Source organism: Mastomys coucha, unplaced genomic scaffold (assembly GCF_008632895.1).
Source record: "Mastomys coucha isolate ucsf_1 unplaced genomic scaffold, UCSF_Mcou_1 pScaffold18, whole genome shotgun sequence".
Classification (NCBI taxonomy): domain Eukaryota; kingdom Metazoa; phylum Chordata; class Mammalia; order Rodentia; family Muridae; genus Mastomys; species Mastomys coucha.
The window spans coordinates 18,052,330-18,071,853 of NW_022196900.1; the positions used below are offsets into that span (position 1 = coordinate 18,052,330).

Consider the following 19,524-nt stretch of genomic DNA (forward strand, 5'->3'; position numbering starts at 1 on the left):
CACACACACTCACACTCGATCACAGAAATTACCACCAACCCACCCACCACCTCCACCATGCCCTTTTCAATAAAAATGTCACTGGAACCAGGGATGCATTTTCTGAGTAATACAAAAAGTTATCATAAGACAACAAATGTGTTCCTGAATGCTTTATCCCACACGCAACTGAAAATGTCAGCTCTGTTGCCTGCTTCTTTAAGAATCCCAGGTGGACTGTGTTCTTTTAAGATACAATAGCATAGTTATGAAGTACATTATTAATGGGCAGTGGCCCTCAGGCCTTCCTTGGGAAGGTCTGTAGATGATTCAGTGCCCTGGGCCTTTGGAAGCCCCTCAAAGGGCAGTCTGGGAGCTGAGGTCCAGATAGTGACTCTTCACCCGGCTGGCCTTGGAACACAGCTAGGTCTGCAGGGCACATAAAGTGCCCTCACAAGACCCTGAACAGAAAACCGACAAGGTCTTCAAGGGGAAAGCTGGGAATGAAAGCAACAGGAGCCAGCATGCCAACCACAGGCAGGCAACCTCTTATCCCTGTGCCAGCATCAGGGATTCTAGCACTGAGAACTGAACCGTCCGTGGTTGATGATGCTTCCCAGCATGGCCAGAGTATATTCAAGGAGACTTTTCCCTCCTGCCTGATGGTCACATGAAGGAAGGCCTTGGAACCTAAGCACAGTGTCATTGAAAGATATTTCATGAAAACTGCAGAATATTCTTCCTGCAATTGCCCCTAAAACAAACCTTGATAAGAGCTTGCTTGACATTGACGCTAAACTACATTATTATCAAGCCAGGAGGTGTTTCCAGATTGTCTTGAAATTGTATCTTAAACAATCTGGCTGGACAATAGATGCTGACTAATTGCCCTGTTTCCTGTACGGCAGCAATTGGGGAACTCGGGGTTTCTATGGCTTCCTTTATAAGCCTCTTAATTCTAAACAAAGCCAAAAGCCAAACAGGAACACACTGGCCTCAGGCAGCACAGACATCACAGCTGCAGACGAAGCCACTGACATCATGGGAGGTGAGCCTGTTTGCACAGTGTTTCAAGTCAAAGAGCTCTAGGGGAGCTGGAACACTGGCTATGGGTTCTACTGTGATTCAGATCTTAATCAAAGATGATATTCTGAAAACATATTATAGAAAAAGCATGATCTCATTACGCACACAGCTGGGGCTCAGTAAATACCGCAGAGTTAGAGACGGAATACATAGGTGCCTAGAATACAGTAGGGGACACGGACTAGACATGCACTAAAAGGCACTTGTTTATTTATTACCATTGAGGTGGGGTCTCATATAGCCAAGGCTGGTGTCCAATTTACTAAGTAGCTGAAGCTGGGCGTAATCCTCCTGCTTCTACCTCCCAGGTGCTAGGATGACAGGTATATGCATGCAACCATGCCTGAATACAAGGCTCTTAATTAATGCTGAGTTTCTGATGTGAACAGGAACTGACTATAGAATCCAGATTTTGTAGGGCTATCTCAATGTCAAATATCTCACAGTTAGAAAGACTTCATTTCTATAATGTTATCCCTTCTAAAGCAAGTCACTGGTGTTCAAAGGCAGTTGCTACTCTACATGTTATATGCCTCTGGAAAAAGAAAGAAATTAATTAGGCCTTTAATTCAAGAATGCATGTTTCAGGGCCCAGGGATGGAGCTCAGTTGGTGGAGATGCTCAGTCTGTGTAGCAGGCCTGGGGCTCAGGGTTTGATCTCCAACTCTGTATAAACTGGGCAACATCCACCTGTAACCCCAGCCCCTCAGCAGTAGGTGGAGGCAGGGATAGCAGAAACTTAAGGTCATAAGACTTTCAAAAGAAGATAAATAGATATTGATTCAGTTTAATTTATTTGAGACAGGGTCTTATGTAACCTAGGCTGGGCTAGAAGCTTCTATGTCGTAGAAGATAGACTTGAAAATCTTGTGCCTACCTATTAGATGCCAAGATTACGGGCACGCCTCACCACAACCAGATCTTTTTAAAGAAAACAGTCTGGATTTATAAACAAATGTGTGAGTATTCTGTGTAAGTGAACCGTGGGTGAACCCTGCGACTAGAGCCAACCCAGGTAATCACATTCAGGCTGACCTTGCCAATACTGCCATCTAGTGGCCAGCAGAGGAAAGCACTTGCCTCCAACCCTACCACTTAGGGGGAAGACACAGGTTGGCTCTGTTCTTGTTTACTGTGCAATCAATCACTCTCTGGGTACATAACAATTTCTCCTCGCTCAGCTTCACCGTCCTAATCCTTCCTCCCTGCTGGGTTGAAGAAAGATTTCTTCCTTCCTCTTTTTTTCTTTCTAATTCTGAACATCAACAGATGATGGAGCTGCTGGACAGGGAGATTTCTAGCACAGAAAGGAACACGGCGCCCCATCAGCCCCGGGAAACGATGACTCACCAAATCAATAGCAATTCTCATCAATTATCAATATCTGATGGATGGAATATAGGTGGTTTATTTGGCTGAGAGAGTATCAATAGAGCCTTTTCTTTCTCTCTCTCTTTCTTTCTTTCTTTTCTGCTGGGAACATGGAAGCTGAGCGGCATTTTTTAACAATTTAGTTAGTCTTGGTTCAGGAGAGGAGGAATGGGGTGGCGGAAATCAACTAGGTCCTTAACAATCACATCACACGCTTTACGATTCTCCTAGAAAAAAAAAAAAAATAAACCAGTTCTTCAACCACTCCCTCCACCCGACAGGCAATGCCCCCAGGACCTCTGGTTTGTGACCAGGATAAGATGCCCTTACATTCTCAAGGAAGTGAGAATGCCTTCTACGTATAAAACTTTACAGGAGTAGGGAGATGAGTCCGTGGATAAGGTACTGAGCATCTAGCATGAGGACTGGAGTTTGGGAGTTCGGATCCCAGGGCCTACATAAAAACCAGGCAACATGGCCATCTGTAATGCCAGCATTCAAGAGCAGAGGCAAGCCGGCTCTGTGGACTAGGAGAATCTACAAGCTCCTGGGTGAGTGAGAGGAGTTATCCGTCAATAAAATGGAACTTGATGTTTTAAAACATCTACCACCAATCAAACTGACCACCTCTTTGGGCACCTGTACTCACATGGATACAGACACACACTTACACATAATTTAAAAAATAAGAAGAAACCAGGTGTGAGAGCTTATCCCTTAATCCCAGTACTCCTAAAGCAAAAGCAGGTGGGCCACTTGCACATGCTTGTGAGACATAGACACACACGCTCCGTGTACTCACACACGCATATGCACATATACGTGTACAGAACCCAGAGTTTGCTCTCAAGCACATGCTACAGGTCTGATTATCAATTTACCTCTACATATTTTAGCACGGATTCCCCCCAAGACCAAGCTTATTTATTTCAAAATCATAGTGAAGCTGCAGCACTCAAGAAAGCAAACACCAACCAAGCGTTTATCTTAGAACTCGTATTAAAATTTTACAAATTATTTTCTTTCCTCCTGTCCCATGATGCAATCTGAAACCATGCTCTTATTTTACCAGCAGAGAGAAGACATACTTTAATAAGACAACCTGAGATACAGGCAACCTGAGAGCCACACACTGGGAAACTCAACCACAATCTCCAGGATTTCTGGTTCTGCCCATCTGTGCCTATAACCAGGGTCTGGGGGGCCAGAGTGCTATGTCAGTTTCTCACCTATGCTACAAGCTGCTTCCCAGAGCTACATAGCTCAGCCACTGTCCCCTCACTGGGCCGGCTGAGTGTTTCCTAAGTCATCGGTGGGTGCTGGGATCAACCCAAGGATCAAACAGAGAAGGAAAGTTCTAAAGTGCTCTGTCACCTTGCAATTATGTAACCAGATGTCTTGCCTTGTTCCCTCAGAGTTGGTGTCACCAGACCCCAAATTCTCATCACTCTGTAACACCTGAGAACAAAGATCAGGACGCAACACATACTGTATTCCTTTCAGACTCGTATGGAAGAGATGGTTAGCATTTTCCTAAAAAGGAGTGGGGGGTGGGGGAGAGCTACATTGTGTATGATTTATTAGGCTTGCCCAATGCTTTAAAGTTCAGTTCAGCCAAATGAATTAAAAATGAGTGGGTTTGGGCTGGTGAGATGGCTCAGCGGTTAAAGCACTGACTGCTCTTCCAGAGGTCCTGAGTTCAATTCCCAGTAACCACATGGTGGCTCACAGCCACCTGTAATGAGATCTGATGCCCTCTTCTGGTGTGGCTGAATACAGCTACAGTATTTATGTATAACAATAAATAAATCTTTAAAAAAAAAAAGTTTAAAGCCTAGGGGCTGGAGAGACAGCGCAGAGAGGTTAAGATAGTTGCTCTTCCAGAGGATCCTGGTTCAATTCCCAGCACCCACATGGCAGCTCACAACTGTCTGTAACTCCAGTACCAAAGGATCTGATACCCTCACACAGACATGCAAGAAAAACACCAATGCACATTTAAAAAAAAAAAAAGCTTAAAGCCTGCTAACCAACAATAATCACAAATGGTGTAAAACGAAAATTTTTTTTTAAAAAAAACTTGCATATGCATTTACAAGATGGATACTATTCATCAGAAGTGCACTTAAGAATTAGCAATTAGTCTTGACTTTCAGGAAATTCTGTCAACTTCTCTTGCACCACCAATCCTCATGCTCCCGGGCTACAACTGCAGCAGAATCAGCTCATTTGTTCCCTGGCCTTCCATTTGTTCAGAGAGGGGACCTCCCAAAGAAATGCCCACACCCTCAAAGCAGTGCTGAAATAATCTGTGCGGTCAATTCAATCCAAACCAAGACCTGTAGTTAGCGCCCTTGTTCTCGGACGACTTCAAAATGTCAAAAGAGTTTTCTTATTCTAGAGCCCAGGGTTTATCTTTAGTTTTTATTTATAGGTTCGACACCATGGCACTGTCAAAACTAACAAAATAAAAAAAGCTAGCCTGGACACTGAGAGCAGCTTAAGAAGTGGCTTAGGCTCCTCAGGGCACAGGATGGAAAGCAGGCTGTGAAGCCTCAGGCGGTGAAGAGGTGACCTATAAACGTCATAGTATAAAGGGAAACTGGTTCCAGCCCTGCAGGCCTCAGCTACCTTCATACAAGTCTGCCTCGGGCAAGAGGAAGCCAGGCAGGACACCGGAGGGTGGCAGCCCTGGGTAGGTAAGAGAAGCCTTTTTCCTGGATATCATCCAGGGCAAAGGCAACTGAAACTACCCAGGTCCCAAGCATCCCTCGGGTGACTCTTCTCCCCAGCTGATTCCTGTGGTGGAGACTGTTGAAAACACGATTTTTATTAGTTATTTTAATGTTTGGGAAGACGTTATCAAGCCTGCAAGTAATCCCCAAATTCCGGCCTACAACGAGGGTATATCGTTCACCCCGCCCTCTGCCCCCAGGACCCGTAGATCTTGTTTATAATTACTTTTGGCTTCCTTTGTTATTACTTTGGCAAAGGAGTTCCGGACCATTTACTCAATATTCATTTACTCGGCCCCAGGCCAAGCCAGGAAGTGGCCAGTGGGTGGGGGAAGGTAGAGGTGCGGGGAGCCCAGCTTCCATAAGATGTGAAACCCCTAGGGGACAGGAGACGAGAGAGCCCGGAGGCTGAGACCTTCCAGGGTGAGGTGGGTGACAAGACCAGCTCGCTGGGGTTTCCAGGCGAGGCCAAGACTCCACACCCACGGAACCGCAGTGGAAGATTTGGAGGGGAAGTTCAGGGAGGTTTTATGAGCTCCAGAGCAAAAGAGGAGCTTGAGGGATAACTGATATCTTAGTGAGCATACCGGGAGGATTAGGCCAGGTTCTTTTAGAAGCTTTTACATAAAAGAGGAATCAGGAAAGGGTGAGAGGTTTAGCACCAGGCGGTGGGAGGGTGGGAACTCCAATTTAATCACTTTAGTGGAGGTCAACCTCCGCAATTGTTTACTTTTTCTAAGAGCTATTTAGAAAAGAGCAGACATCCCTCCTTCCCAAGGCCAGCTTTGAGATTTGCAGAGAATATGTACTCCAATTAGCAAATTTTTGTTGGACTGATTCTTTTTAACCCAATGGTTAAACAGGTGACATGAACAGGTTCAGGGCCTGGGAGGTGGCTCAGTGGGTAAATCTTTTCCGTGGGAGAGTGAGAACCACCACCTTTGGAGAAGGCTTCCAGAGCTCCTGTGGGAAGACGTGCCGAAGAGACAGAATTCTCAGAGGCTCGCGGACCGGTGTGCCTGGAATACGGGACAGAGAAGTGCAATGCAGAAGAGAGGCCCTGATCTCAAACACGGAAGGATGCCAAGTGTCAACATCCATGTTTATTCTCTGACCTCCACAAACGGGTAACGACCCCCCACACACACACACACCACACTTACCCAAACAACAAAAGAAAGAAAAGGAAACAGACTTCTCTGCTCAACAGAAGAAAGAACCCAAGGCAAAGTCTGCATAAACATGGAGGACACTGAGCTCTCTGCTGAAAGGGTGGGGGAGCTCCGTGAAACCTGGTGTCGGGGAACCTGGTGCTGGGAGGTGGGCGGTCCTTAGTCAACCAAAACCCATCACTAGAGGTAATTAAATAAAGGAACTCTATGACACTCATATTGAAAAAGCTACGGGAGAGTATGAAAAATGAGCTTTAGGCTTTGGGGACCAAAATTCTATCATGACTTATGTTTTGGAAGTGTCCAAGGTGTATTTGTTTATAGAAGCCATATTCGATGGTAGCACTGTTAAGAATCTCCTTACATAGATTTCCACGGACATGATTCTACACGGATGCCTCATTCTTCAAAGTTTTACATGGTCCATCAGATCTCAAACTAGGTGTAAGAGTACTATTTAGAGAGAACAAAGCATCATGTAAGGCTTAAAATGTAAGAATGAGGTACATCCAATTCTTAGCACTTTCTACCTAAAATTAAGCAACCAAAACGTCTTTTCATCTTGCCTGTGGACAGTTCCACCAAGCTTGGAACAGACTGGAAAAAAACAGGATGGAATAAATTTACTCTACAGGTACATGAATCAAGTTGCATAAACTTTACAAAAATACTGTGTTAATATTTGCCCTCGGCCATGACCACACCCATTTGGGTGTCAGCCTCTGATATTTCGGTCTTGGGTTCCAACCCCCACCCCTTTACAGCCAAAGAGCAGCAGAAGCCTTCACTAAAGAAAACAGCTAAAGTCACTTTGAAAGGTTTGAGATGTGTTAATCACGGTGCATCCCTGCCAAGAGGCTGGGATCTCACAGTGGAATGTCCTGCCAGCCCCCGCCCCTGCCAAGATGTCTGAAGCCAGAGCCAGTCGGGCCAGAGAAAACCCATACTCACCGCCACAGAGCAGCCTTCCCCATGGTTTTATCTCAAGGAAACACATAAAAATGCTGCAACCCTCATCCTTGCCCCCACCCCATCCCTACTTCCCAGTATCCTGGAAAGGCTTTTCTTCGGCCACCTTTTCCTTCATGGGTTTCCTAGGCTCGTTCCAGCCCTAAAGCCCTCTGCTTGAAAGGCTTCAATCCCAACGGGTCATCCTGGGTTAGACCAGACACAGTAACCATGCCAGCCGCCACTGCCTCTAGAAACTGAGATAGAGATGAACTTTCATGGTGCCTATTCAGCTTCCTGGGGTTTTGTTTTTTTTTCCTTCCTCATGATAAAATGAGGACAGAAGATTAATACAAAGAAATGTACATGAACATTCAAAACACAGCATTCTAGAAACTGGACATGCACAAAATGCCGAAAGGTATGATTGCTCCTAGCACTAATAAAAGCAAGTGTTTAAACTCTTAAGAAAAAAAGTGTATTTTGCTGGTACTGTTGCATTTATTTGGGCTGAACCCTGACACGCGTTGAGGCCAGTGCTTCGTGAACTGAAGAAAATCCATTTTAGAGGAGTAACCCAGCAGGCCTCCAACTTGGCCACCGGTAGACACTCACATGATCCTGGACAAACCGACTTACTTCCTAGGTCTCCGCTCCATCCCCTGGAAGCATTTCTGAGGCACAGCAGAGTACCTGGTCTTCTGTACTCATAGTCTACACTCGACCCACCTCATTCTTAGGTCCCTGGGCCACCCCCAAGCTGGGATTGCTGTAGGAGGAACAAGAGAAGGTCCCATAGGGCATCTGAGGTTTCCAAGTGCTTTTCCATCCATTATCTCTCCTGACATCGTGGCTTTGGAAGGCACTGAACCGTTGTACAGGTCAGGAGATTCGGCTCAGGAAAGCATGCCCAGTTATGGTCAACTCCCAACAGTCATATGGATCCCACTCAGTGCTAGCATTACACAATTGCCAGCTCCAAGTCTCCTGACCCATGCCACTGGGCGGGAGGTGAATTACAGGTGATTCACTGCAGGTAGAGCAGGGCCCCATACTTAATCACTCTGCCTCTGTAATTTACTGACTACAGGTCTATTCTTACCCTTTTGAGATAATCTTTATAAGCATTCCCCAAGGCTCACGTGGAGGTGAATTTCCTCTTATGAAGGAAGTGGTCCAGAAAAGCTGCCTTTCTCCTCAATTCATTCTGCAACATTAGAAACTCGGGTAATGATATGGCTGTTTATTACCCGTGTTTCTCTACTGTAAGGTGACACAGTGCCTTTAACAGGTGTCTCAGAAAACTTAAAAAAAAAGAACACCACCCAAAGGACAGTTCTTTTGCGGTGGAGGTCAAGGCCCTTTCAACACCTTTTGAAACTGAGAAACAAAGAAAATCATTTCCTCGGTGCCAGCTGAAAAGCATCATGTGCCAATCAAGGCCCTTCCAGCAGATCAGAAGCCCTCCCACGGTTAATTATTAGCTTCCTAAGAGCCACCTAGTGCCTGAGGCCTGTGACCCTGGAGTTGACCTTGGGCCCCTCCTATCCTATGACCCTAGGGGAGGTCCTCACAGCAGCCTGGACTCTATAAACTTGAACTCTGCCAGCCCCTAGCTCTTTCACACTTGCAGGGTCACCTAATGATTCCAAACACAGTGTTTGTGGGGCCTATAAGCTCGGGAGACACCTAGGTGTATGTTAGAGACCTGAGTCTGCAGGAAGATACAATCCAGCCTCAGAATCTTTTTTGGAGACAGGGTTTCTCTGTATAGCTCTGGCAGTCCTGGAATTCACTCTGTAGACCAGGCTGGCCTCAAACTCAGAAATCCGTCTACCTCTGCCTCCCAAGTGCTGGGATTAAAGGTGTGCACCACCACTGCCCGGCCAGCCTCAGAATCTTAAACACAAATGGGTGCTCAGGTTCAGCAAAATCGAACCTGTATGTGCCAAAGCAAGGAGGATCTGAGCATCAAGTGATAGCTGGTACTGGGTGGCGGGGGAAGGGGGGGGGGATAACACACACCACCTCCGAGGACATGCTCAGGAGAGCATACCTGAGAGAAATCAACAAGCCAATCTGCAATGCAGATTTTGTTTTGAGTTCTGGAAGCTGTAACATCTCCACTTTATAGCATACCAGTCTGCATTAATACTGGCCCACATGTTTAGGTACTTCAAACATCACGGGCCTCCGATCTTCCGGATTTACAGTGTTCCAAAGTGGGTGTGGATGACCACAGCTGGACATCCGACCGACTCTTCATTAGTGGGGCTCAGATTTCAAAAGGACACACAGCAAACATAGGGAAGGAGCAGGCAACCAGGATAGGCGCTAATTTTCACGGCTACAGGGCCCAGATGAGATGTGTGTTAGACTAAAACCATGAAACAAACTCCTTTTCTTGGGGAGGAAACCTGGCTGGGTGTGAGCTGATGGGAAGAGGCCAGACCAATGCTCAAGCAAAAACCTAGAAAGACCAACCAACAGGCTATTGAGGACAATCTGAGGTTGGGTGTTAATCACCTAAGTTTACCCTGTTCTGTCTTTTTACCAGGCAGAGCAATCCTTACACTGGACTAGACAGATACAGGGGAGCCATCATGAATTAAGAAAACTTGGGGGCTGGTGAGATGGATGGCTCTTCTGAAGGTCCTGAGTTCGGATCCCATTAACCACATGGTGGCTCACAACCACCCGTAATGAGATCTGACACCCTCTTCTAGTGCGTCTGAAGACAACTACAATGAATTACACCAGAGTGCGTAGGGCCAGAGCGAGTGGGGCCGGCAGAGGTCCAGAGTTCAATTCCCAGCAGCTACACACATGATGGCTCATGGCCATCTGTACAGCTACAGTGTACTCATACACATAAAATAAATAAAAAAATAAATTAAAAAAAAAAACTAACTAAGTTTTCTTAATTCATGGCCACTCAGTGCCTTGCTGGAAATCTGTATCAGAGACAAGAGCAGGGCTCAGACCCTGAGCTGAGCCCGTGTGTCTCTGAGCCTGTGTATCTCCTATGTCACAATCCATCCCAGGGGCGCCTGAAAGAACTAAGCTTTCCCCAGGCACAGGATGCTAGCACTGAACTTATTTTTTAAATTGTGCTTTTCAAGATATAGAGGGTCTAGAATCGACTATTTTATGCACTTTTAAGTACAATTCTATGACATTAACTATATTCATACTCAACATTGTGCAACTATCACCACTATTTCCAGAAAATTCCATCACTCCAAACAGAAACTCTGTACCCGTTAAGCAATATGCATCTGCCCAATTCCAAGCAACCTCTACCTTCTGTCTCCGTGGATTTACCCAGTTTTGATCTTTCATGTAAGTGTGTCCTAGTTTGCTTTCTATTGTGATAAAAAACAAACAAACAAACAAAAAACAAAACCAAAATCAACTTGGGGAGAAAGCATTTATTAGGCCTACAGGTCACAGTCAATCAAGGGAAGCCAAGGCAGGGTGTGAGGCAGACCATGAAGGAATGTGCTGCTTACCAGCTTCTTCATCATGGCTGCCTCAGCCCACTTTTACACACCCTAGGAACACCTGCCCAGATGTGAGCTGGCTCTTCTAGCAGTCAAGAATATGCCTCATTGACTTGCTTAAAAGCCAATCTGATGGAGGCACCATCTGAACTGAGAAGCCTCTTCCATTTGACTTGAGCCTGTGTCAAGCCGACAAAAAAAAAGCTAACCTGGACAAAATGGCATCATGAAGCCTCTCATTTTGAGTCTGGCTGACTATTCTACAGCATAATCTCTATGTTGTTCTATGTTTCAGCACGTGTGACAACTTCTCTCCTTGCCATGACTATCCAACATTCATTTTCCTTAGCTCAACGCATTTTCCCATGGGCTTTTCATTCACTTGGATTCAGTTGCTGTCTAGTTGTCCCCAGTGATGCAATCAACTTTAGTGTGCAAGAATCCATGCAAGAATCCATTTGGAAGTGAGCATGGTGGCCCACGTTTTTAGTCCCAGCACTCGGGAGGCAGAGGTATGTGGATCTCTGAGTTCTGGGCCAGCCTGGTCTACAGCTCTGTTCTACAGAAAGAGAGTGTTCCAGGACAAGCAGGGCTACCCAGAGAAACCCTGTCTTAAAACAACAACAAATTCAGTGGAGTTTTTTTATTTCTGTTCAATGCCTAAGGACAGACTGCCAAGTATATGGGAATTCCGCCCTTCCCAAGATGGATTGGCTAGTTTTATGTCAACATCACACAAGCTAGAGTCATCAGAGAGAAGGAAGCCTAAATTACGGGAAAAAAATAGCCTCCATAAAATCTGGCTATAGGCAAGCCTGTAGGGCATTTTCTTAATTAGTGATTGATGGAGGAAGGCCCAGCCCATTGAGGGTGGTACTATCTTTTGGATGGTTCTAGGGTCTATTAAGAAATCAGAGCTGGGCAGTGGTGTTGAAGGCCTTTAATCCCAGCACTCAGGAGGCAGGGCAGGGGCAGGTGGATCTTTGTAAAGTTCCACACCAGCCTGGTCTGCCAAGCAAGTTCCAGGACAGACAGACAGGGCTACACAGAGAAACCTATCTGTCTTGAAAATGCAGAAGAAAAAAAGGAAGAAAAAGGAGAAAAAGGAAGGAAGGGTGAGAGAGAGAGAGGGAGCGAGGGAGGGAAGTGTAATCGAAATAAACCTTTTCCTCCCCCAAGCTGCTTTTGCTCATGGTGTTTCATCTAGACATGTTGTCACTCTAAGAGACAAGACCTGCTGAACTTTCTTATAGAGCCTAGCCCACTTCACACTTCTACCAGCAACATGTTTCCTATCCCTGCTAACACCTGGGGTCCCCCCCCCCTTTTCTTCTGGTTATGACCATTCTCCTGGATATACAGTGGTATTTCATGGCTTGGATTTTTCCCAACCACAATGACTAACAACAGTGAACGAGTCCCTTCATGCAATGCTCACTGGCCATCTACCTTTAGAGAATTGTTCAGTTCAAGTCCTCTGCTCATTACTGAACCGAACTTGTCAAGATTAGAGCTGGTGAATTTTAGGACATTTTTTTTAAGGATTTATTTTTAAAAATACATTGCCTGTGTGTGGGCTTGTGTTTATCATTGCAGTACCCACAGAAGCCAGGGAGGGTATGGAAGGCCCTGGCTGTTAGGAGCTGCTTCTAAAATGGGTGCTAAGAAGGGAACTTGGGTCCTCTGGATGACCACTGAACCATCTCTCTAGCCCCTAGTTTTAGGAACAAGTTCCTAATATTAAATCTGTATGAGCTTATGATTCTAAAACACTTTCTCCTGTTCTATAGACAGTCATCACTTGCTTGGATGCACCAACATTCAGGTTTCGAAGGAACTCGATGTACTTCTTTTTTTTTCCCTTGTGGTTTAGGCTTTTGGTATACATGCCAAGAACCCACTGCTAAATCCAAGGCAATGAAGACTGATCCCGATGGCTTTCTCTAAGAGGTTTTGTGGCTTTAGCTTTTATACTTAGATCATCAACGTATTTCCAGTTGATTTTTTTTTTTTTTTTTTGGATAGGGTATGAAGCAGAGTTAACACGCAGGCCTGTAAAAGATTAGCCCCCAATCAATAATTACCCAATCACTGTGGGTAAGCCACTGTAAGTAGAAAAACCACCCCAGGGCATGCATACCCAGACCATCCACCAGAAGCTCCTGTCTGCTACAGGACCACCCACAGCAGACAGATATTAAATCTGATCAACTAAACAGATCAAAGACTAAGTGTGCGTGAACAAACCATGGTGTTTACACACACCCAATGGCTACCCTAAAATGACACAAAATCAACTAACCACCCCTAAGGAATGACAAGACGAAGTGTCCCAGCCCTGGAGTGCTCAGCATATTTGTATCAGCTCCCTGTCTAGGGTCTTTGTCACAAGGATGAGAAAACTGAGACAAGCCGTTCCCACAGCCTGGGCTTCAACTCCCAAGGCCTCCCTCACCTAGTAGCAAGCATAGTCTGGCTTTGTTCACCAACAAAGATATGCAAGAAAGATCCATGCCATTGTTCTGACTGGCTTCAAAGGGCTGGGGGTGGGAACCCCAGTTTCCTGATCTCCCTCAGCTATCCAAGGGTTTTGCAAGCTCTGGCTATGGCCACTTCTGTCCACCTTCACCTGCCTAGCTAACCACTCAACTTGTTCCCAGCTTGTGCCAGGCTTATTCTACCTCCAGGGTTTGTACTTGCTGTTCCCTCTTCTGTAACACCCTTTAGATATATTCATTTGGCTTTCTCCCTTCCCTCATGTGTCTGCTCACACTTTACCTCATTAACACAGCCTTTCACACATCATTCCTTACGCCCAGAACGCCACTTAATTTTTCTCCTAAGCATGTGAGTAAGTAGATGGAAGACAGCACGTTCACGTTTGTACGACCCCATGAAACATCAGAGGTTATCAGGCGGTTCCACATGTACAGGTGTGGCCACAGAGGCACCCACACTTCCTTTTGGACCTGCAGGCTGTCTGGGACCCCTGAGCTGTGTCAAGGACAAGGAGAGCAGGGCCACGTCATCGAACACTCCTACATCTGTCAGTCAAGCTCAACATGTTGGTGGCAACTGACTTAGCCACAGGAGATGGAATCTCTACCCGTAATAGATGTTTTGAATGACTAAGAGGCCATCTCACCCATACGGGGCTTGTGCTCACACTATGAAAAGGGCTGATAGCCGTAACACATTCCAATGGAGCCAGATGGTGGTTATGGCCAATGGTTCCCAGGAACCTACTGCCAGGAAACATTCAGACATGGGAAAAAGGTTGTAGCTGCAACATTCTTCCTCCTGGTGGCAGCTACCACACTGAAAATTTCAAAAAAGAAAAAAGAAAGAAAGAGAGAAAGAAAGGAAGAAAAAGAAAAAAGAAAAGGCCAACTGCCAACTTTTGGGGGCCACTTAAGTGTGGTACAAAATAGCCCCAAGATAGCAATGAAAATGTCACAGCAGGAACCAGGCATGAAGGTGATAGTGATGGCCAGGGCACATGCAGGTACTTCCAGAATCTAGGAAATAGAGGGTCATAAAGGTCAGGAGTTCAAGGTCACCTTCAGCTACACACTAAATCTTGGGTTATCCTGGGCTACATAAGACTGTCTCAAAACAACAGGCCAAAACAGAAATAGGAATGTTATAATATGAAAAACGAAGTATTAGTTTTTTGGGGGTTTTTTTTGTTTGTTTGTTTTGTTTGTTTGTTTTTGGTTTTTTGAGACAGGGTTTCTCCGTGTAGCCCTGGCTGTCCTGGAACTCACTCTGTAGACCAGGGTGGCCTCGAACTCAGAAATCGGCCTGTCTCTGCCTCTTAAGTGCTGGGATTAAAGGCATGCGTCACCAGCACCCGGCAGTATTAGATTTTTAAAAGCTACATCTGTGGTGCAATTTTTCGATAAACTATGATGAACTTAAAGAAAACCAAGCAGAGAGGTTTATGGTTTGGTTTGGGTTTGGTTTTTGGTTTTTTTTTTTTTTTTAAAGAAATACAGCCACCTGAGGCTTTATGGTGCCCCAGGATTAAGACCTTAATCCCCCCTCCCCTGCTTGACACCTCCAACCTTCCTTCCATTTTGCCTGCCTGCTTAATTTCCTCTTCCAGGGGTGTCTCTGGTCCTAGGTCCCACCCCCACAGGCTCTCAGGGCCTGCGGAGTTCTGGCCTGTTCTGGACCTCCTGCAGACACTCTCACCCAAGCTGGCTCCACTGCAGCCCCTCTCCCCACATGCTGAGCCCAAAGGACAAAGCTGAATAAGTGGGTGCTTCTACCCAGGAATCCCCACAGAGGGGGGGCGCCTTTCACACTTCCCATGCCTGATGCCTATGGCTAAGAAAATAAGGTTTTTTTCAAACTTTTCTCTTAATATCTCTCGTGGCCAGGAATCTGCCTCCCTGACTGCGGTCCTTTAAGGTCAACTTTATAGAAGAAGGAAAGATGAAGATTACAACGCAAAACTTAAGGATCCTGGCAGGGGCTGAGGAGATGGCTCAGAGGCTGAAGGAAGCCTTTGACTTATGACGGTGAGAACTGGAGCTTGGGTTCCTAAACCCATATAAAGAGCTCGGCAGGCATAATGACCACTTGAAACCCTAGCACTCAGGAAACAGAGACAGTCATCCTCAGCAGGAGCTGCCTTCTACTGTTGCCATAAAACACATCCAAGGCCACTTAGGAAAGAAAGCATTCAAGGCTGGGCAGTGTTGGTGCACGCCTTGAATCCCAGCACTCAGGAGGCAGAGGCAGGCGGATTTCTGAGTTTGAGGCCAGCCTGGTCTACAGAGTGAGTTCCAGGACAGCTAGGGCTACACAGAAGCATCCTATCTTAAAGAACCAAAAAACAAAACAAACAACAAAACCCTTTCAATTTAGCTATGAATTCAGAGGGTTAACAACTATGGGAACAAAATTAACAGTTGAGAGCTCACATCTTGATCCACCACCAACAGGTAGAGAGCACTCTGGAAATCTTAGGGAGTCTGGAAGCCTGCCACAGCGACACACCTCTACAACGAGGACTTCTTATCCTTCCCAAACAGTTCTACCAACTGGGAACTAGGCATTCAAGTATATGAACCAACGGAGGCCATTCTCATTCAAACCACCTCGAGGTCCTTTCCCTCATAGGAAGTACAAACTTAACGAGAAACACCACAAACTTGAACTGGAATTGAATGGCAAACCTGTCCGGAGAGGTAAAAAACACTTTTCCCGTTTCTGCTGACTGTCCCTCCAGGGTGCTCCGTGGCAGTAGCAGGAAGTGGGTGGAGCCTCCTCTCCTGTTGGGTGGAGATTGCTTAAAAAAGGCCTAAGGCCACACCAGAAAGTCTTTTTCTCAGACTCGAGGACGAAAGTAAGGAGAGAAGGGCCAGAAGAAGGAGTGAAGCAGGGAAGGTGAAGCGGCTCCTTCAAATGCCTCCAGCATTACAGAGCGACAGGCAGAAGCCGTAGGCTGACCTGGGGAAGGGAGGGAGGGAGTCCGGGACAGAATGAATGCAGAGGTCAAGGCTAGGGTGTGAACCAATCGGAAGGACCACACGAGAGAGAGCCAGTAGGCTGCAAGGACTGAGCAGTCATCTTCAACCATCTCCTACAAAGCTCTGCAAAGGAGGGTGTCTGAATCAGTGGCTTAGACAAAGCAAGCAGCAATGACAACACGCTGGCCCACTGAGGGTCTGAGTCAGACCAGCAGCGCTCAGAGAATGTGGCCCAGCAGCCTGAGTCTTATCAAGTCCTCCAGGGGAATCTGATGTTCTGAATTTGAGAAACACAACTACAGAGTCAACGGAACGTTTGGATGGCCTTTAAAGATATATATGAAAATGGAAAAAAAAAATCCTCACCAGCCTAATCCGTTCTGTATAAAAGAGTAGGAAAACTGCTCTAAAGGCAACGTTACTTATTTGTGTAGTAAGAGAAATGCCAAAGGGTATTAACAAATACTAAAAACATACAGGCTGTCTAATATGCTCAGTCGGAGCAGACCTAAAAAGTCTAAGACCTGGGGGGTGGGGAATGCGCCTGAGATGTGGGTCCCAGCTGCTGCTCTGTGCCCAAGTGCCTTGTTAGGGCCTCCATCTATGAAAGGGAAGTGGACTAAGGTTGCTTTGAGGTCTCTCAAGTTTTGACACTATGACATTTTGTCCTGTAAAAAGGAGACTCAAAGCAAAATGCTTTTGTCTCTCTGAGCCTTTTTTTATTTTTTTTAAAGAAGTCTTGTATTGGTTGACATTTCTGTAGTTATTTAGGCTTTGAACCCATGGCCTTGCAAGTGCTACACAATCATTCTGCCACTGAGCCATAGGCCCAGGGCTCTTTTTGTGCCTTTTCGAGACAAGGCCTCAACAATCTTCCCAGACTAACCTCCAACTTGCTCTGTAGCCCAGGCGGGACTTGAATTTGTGATCTCCTGCCACAGCCTCAGGAGTAGCTGGGATTATGTACCTGTGACACCAGGCTTGGCTGGAAAGGGTTTTGTTGTTGTTTTTTTTGAGACAGGGTTTCTCTGTATAGCCCTAGCTGTCCTGGAACTCACTCTGTAGACCAGGCTAGCCTCGAACTCAGGAATCCACCTGCCTCTGCCTCCCAAATGCTGGGATCAAAGGCGTGCGCCAACCACTGCCCAGCAGAAAGTTTGTTCTTAAACAGTAAAACTTAACAGTAACCTAGGAAGTCTTCATGATGCTCAGCAATGCTAGTGCCATGTGTTCTGAGAACAGGGATACTCCATTACCTGATTCTCTAACAGGTGCCTGCTTATAAAAAACACCCCACTGAGCAGGGCTTTAATCCAAGGTAGGAAGGCTAAAGCAGGGGACTGCTGTAAGGGCAGCCTGTGAGTTCCAGGTGACATAGGAAGACACCATCTCAGTCACAAATTGTGCATCCCTGATGTTCTGAAGCCCACCTGGCCAGCTTCCCAGAAAACAGCTGTGTAACTTCACATTTCCATCCTACAGTTCTTCGGCACCCAGGAATTCTGGTTGGTGTTTTCTGAGGGGGTGGTAAAAAGAGCAAGGGGGCCTGGCCGCATGGACATGGGGACCTGCCCCCGCCCAGTGCACACCTGACCCTGGGAACCTAGGCTTCCTAATAAATGGCCCTAGGGTGACATTGTCACTAGGACCTTTCCAACATGGCTTCCTGCGGGGTTTCTCTGCACCCAAGCCTGTTTGTACCTAATGGGCATCGAATACCCAGTCCCTTGTGACTAGGTTCTCAGTGCCACCTGCCTGCATATCTCTGCCAATGGGTCTGATCACAGAATTGAACTGGGAGTGGCTGGGGGGGAGAGGGGTCTGATCTAGGGAGACTGTGGCCTCCTGCTCTACCAGGCTTACACATCTGCCCTCTGAATCCCTTAGGAATTCATTCCCTTGGGGTAGGCAATGGGGGACAGCAGGCTTGGCACGCTTCTCCCTGAGGCCTTATATCATAAACCCGCCCTGCTCCTCCGTCCAACCTGAGCCTGCAGTGAAGTTAGAGCAAAGTAGGGTAAGGGCTGTAAAGAGGCCATGACAGGAACTGTCTGAGGGGGCAGGACAGAGGCACAGAGGGGTAAGACCATGGCAGGGAACACGCAGGGCCCCTAGGCAGTGCCAAGGGCGCCAGTGGGCTTTGTCTTCGTCCAGATGGAGGATTTCTAGTGCCAGAGGTTTGCTAGACTGGTCTGATCTCAACCCCAAAGCTATACTTGGGTAAACTGAACACATACACTTATGTACCTAGAATAGTTCCAGGTAAAGCCTGCCAATCAGATGCACTTACTAAAATCATGCTCGTTCACTCCCAAAATGTTCTTTTTTGGATGATATGCTTGAGGCTCGAGGCCAGAGAGTCAAAGGTGCACGTGGAGGAGGCTATGTGCCGGCAGGGAAACCTGAACAGTGAATGTCCTTCCTCAAGGAGTAATCCACTGGCCTTTCCAATCAACCCATCATTGAGGTCCCTTGTATATCTGTGCCAACAGTAAGTAGGCTCACTATCCCACCCTTTTCGGGGGGGGGGGGGTAAGGCTATGATAAAAATAGGATTCAAACCTATTTACAGAAAATTGCAACAAATAACACCAGCATCCCTCACAGCAAGGCAAGGGTTGAGGATGCGGAAAGCCAGGAAACTTGCTTCGCTTTCTACCACCTGTAACTCCGCTCACTCATGAAGTATTTACCAAGCACCCTGGACTGTCCAGGCTGTGCCTGGCTCTAGGGACACAATCATGAGTTGAACGAGAAAAGCCTAAGTTGAAGGACGGGTGACAAAATGACAGACTCGTGTAGAGCAAAAAATGCCAAGGTCACAGGCAAGCTGGAGAGCTGCTTTAGAGCATTCTAACAGAGACATAAAAACTGGAGCACACCACACTCAAGCAGAGACTTTGTTTGCTCCGCAAAGGACATACAGTGGCATGAGCTATAATGTTTACAGATTAGGCAGCAGTGCCATAACTATTAATTTCAAGAGTCTAAAAGTTCTAGGGGTGGAGAAGAGGGATAGGGACGAGGCTCCCCTGGCAGAATACTTCTCTAGCAAGCACAAAGCTCTGGGTTCTAACAGCACAAAAAAAAACAGATGTGGTGGCTCACACCTGTGATCCTCAACTGCATATAAAGACTGAGGTTAGCCTCCATAAGACCCTATCTCAGAATCAAAAAAGGAGTATTTGGCTGGGCAGTGGTGGCGCATGCCTTTAATCCCAGCACTTGGGAGGCAGAGGCAGGCGGATTT

General features: G+C 46.5%; 1 protein-coding gene across 8 annotated transcripts in view; it reads right to left on the reverse strand.

The window, feature by feature from the left end:
• Ptpn3 (protein tyrosine phosphatase non-receptor type 3) overlaps positions 1-19,524 on the reverse strand; it is a 151,882-nt gene that overhangs the window by 87,299 nt on the left and 45,059 nt on the right. Inside the window, exon 1 of one of the 8 annotated variants that reach the window (XM_031377468.1) lies at positions 15,981-15,999. The exons of 6 other annotated variants lie outside the window; for them this stretch is intronic. The gene's annotated coding sequence lies outside the window, so the exon portion shown is untranslated. Of the gene's footprint in view, positions 1-2,415; positions 2,488-15,980; positions 16,000-19,524 lie in introns of those variants that run through there. One more of the 8 variants, XM_031377469.1, reaches the window with a different exon arrangement.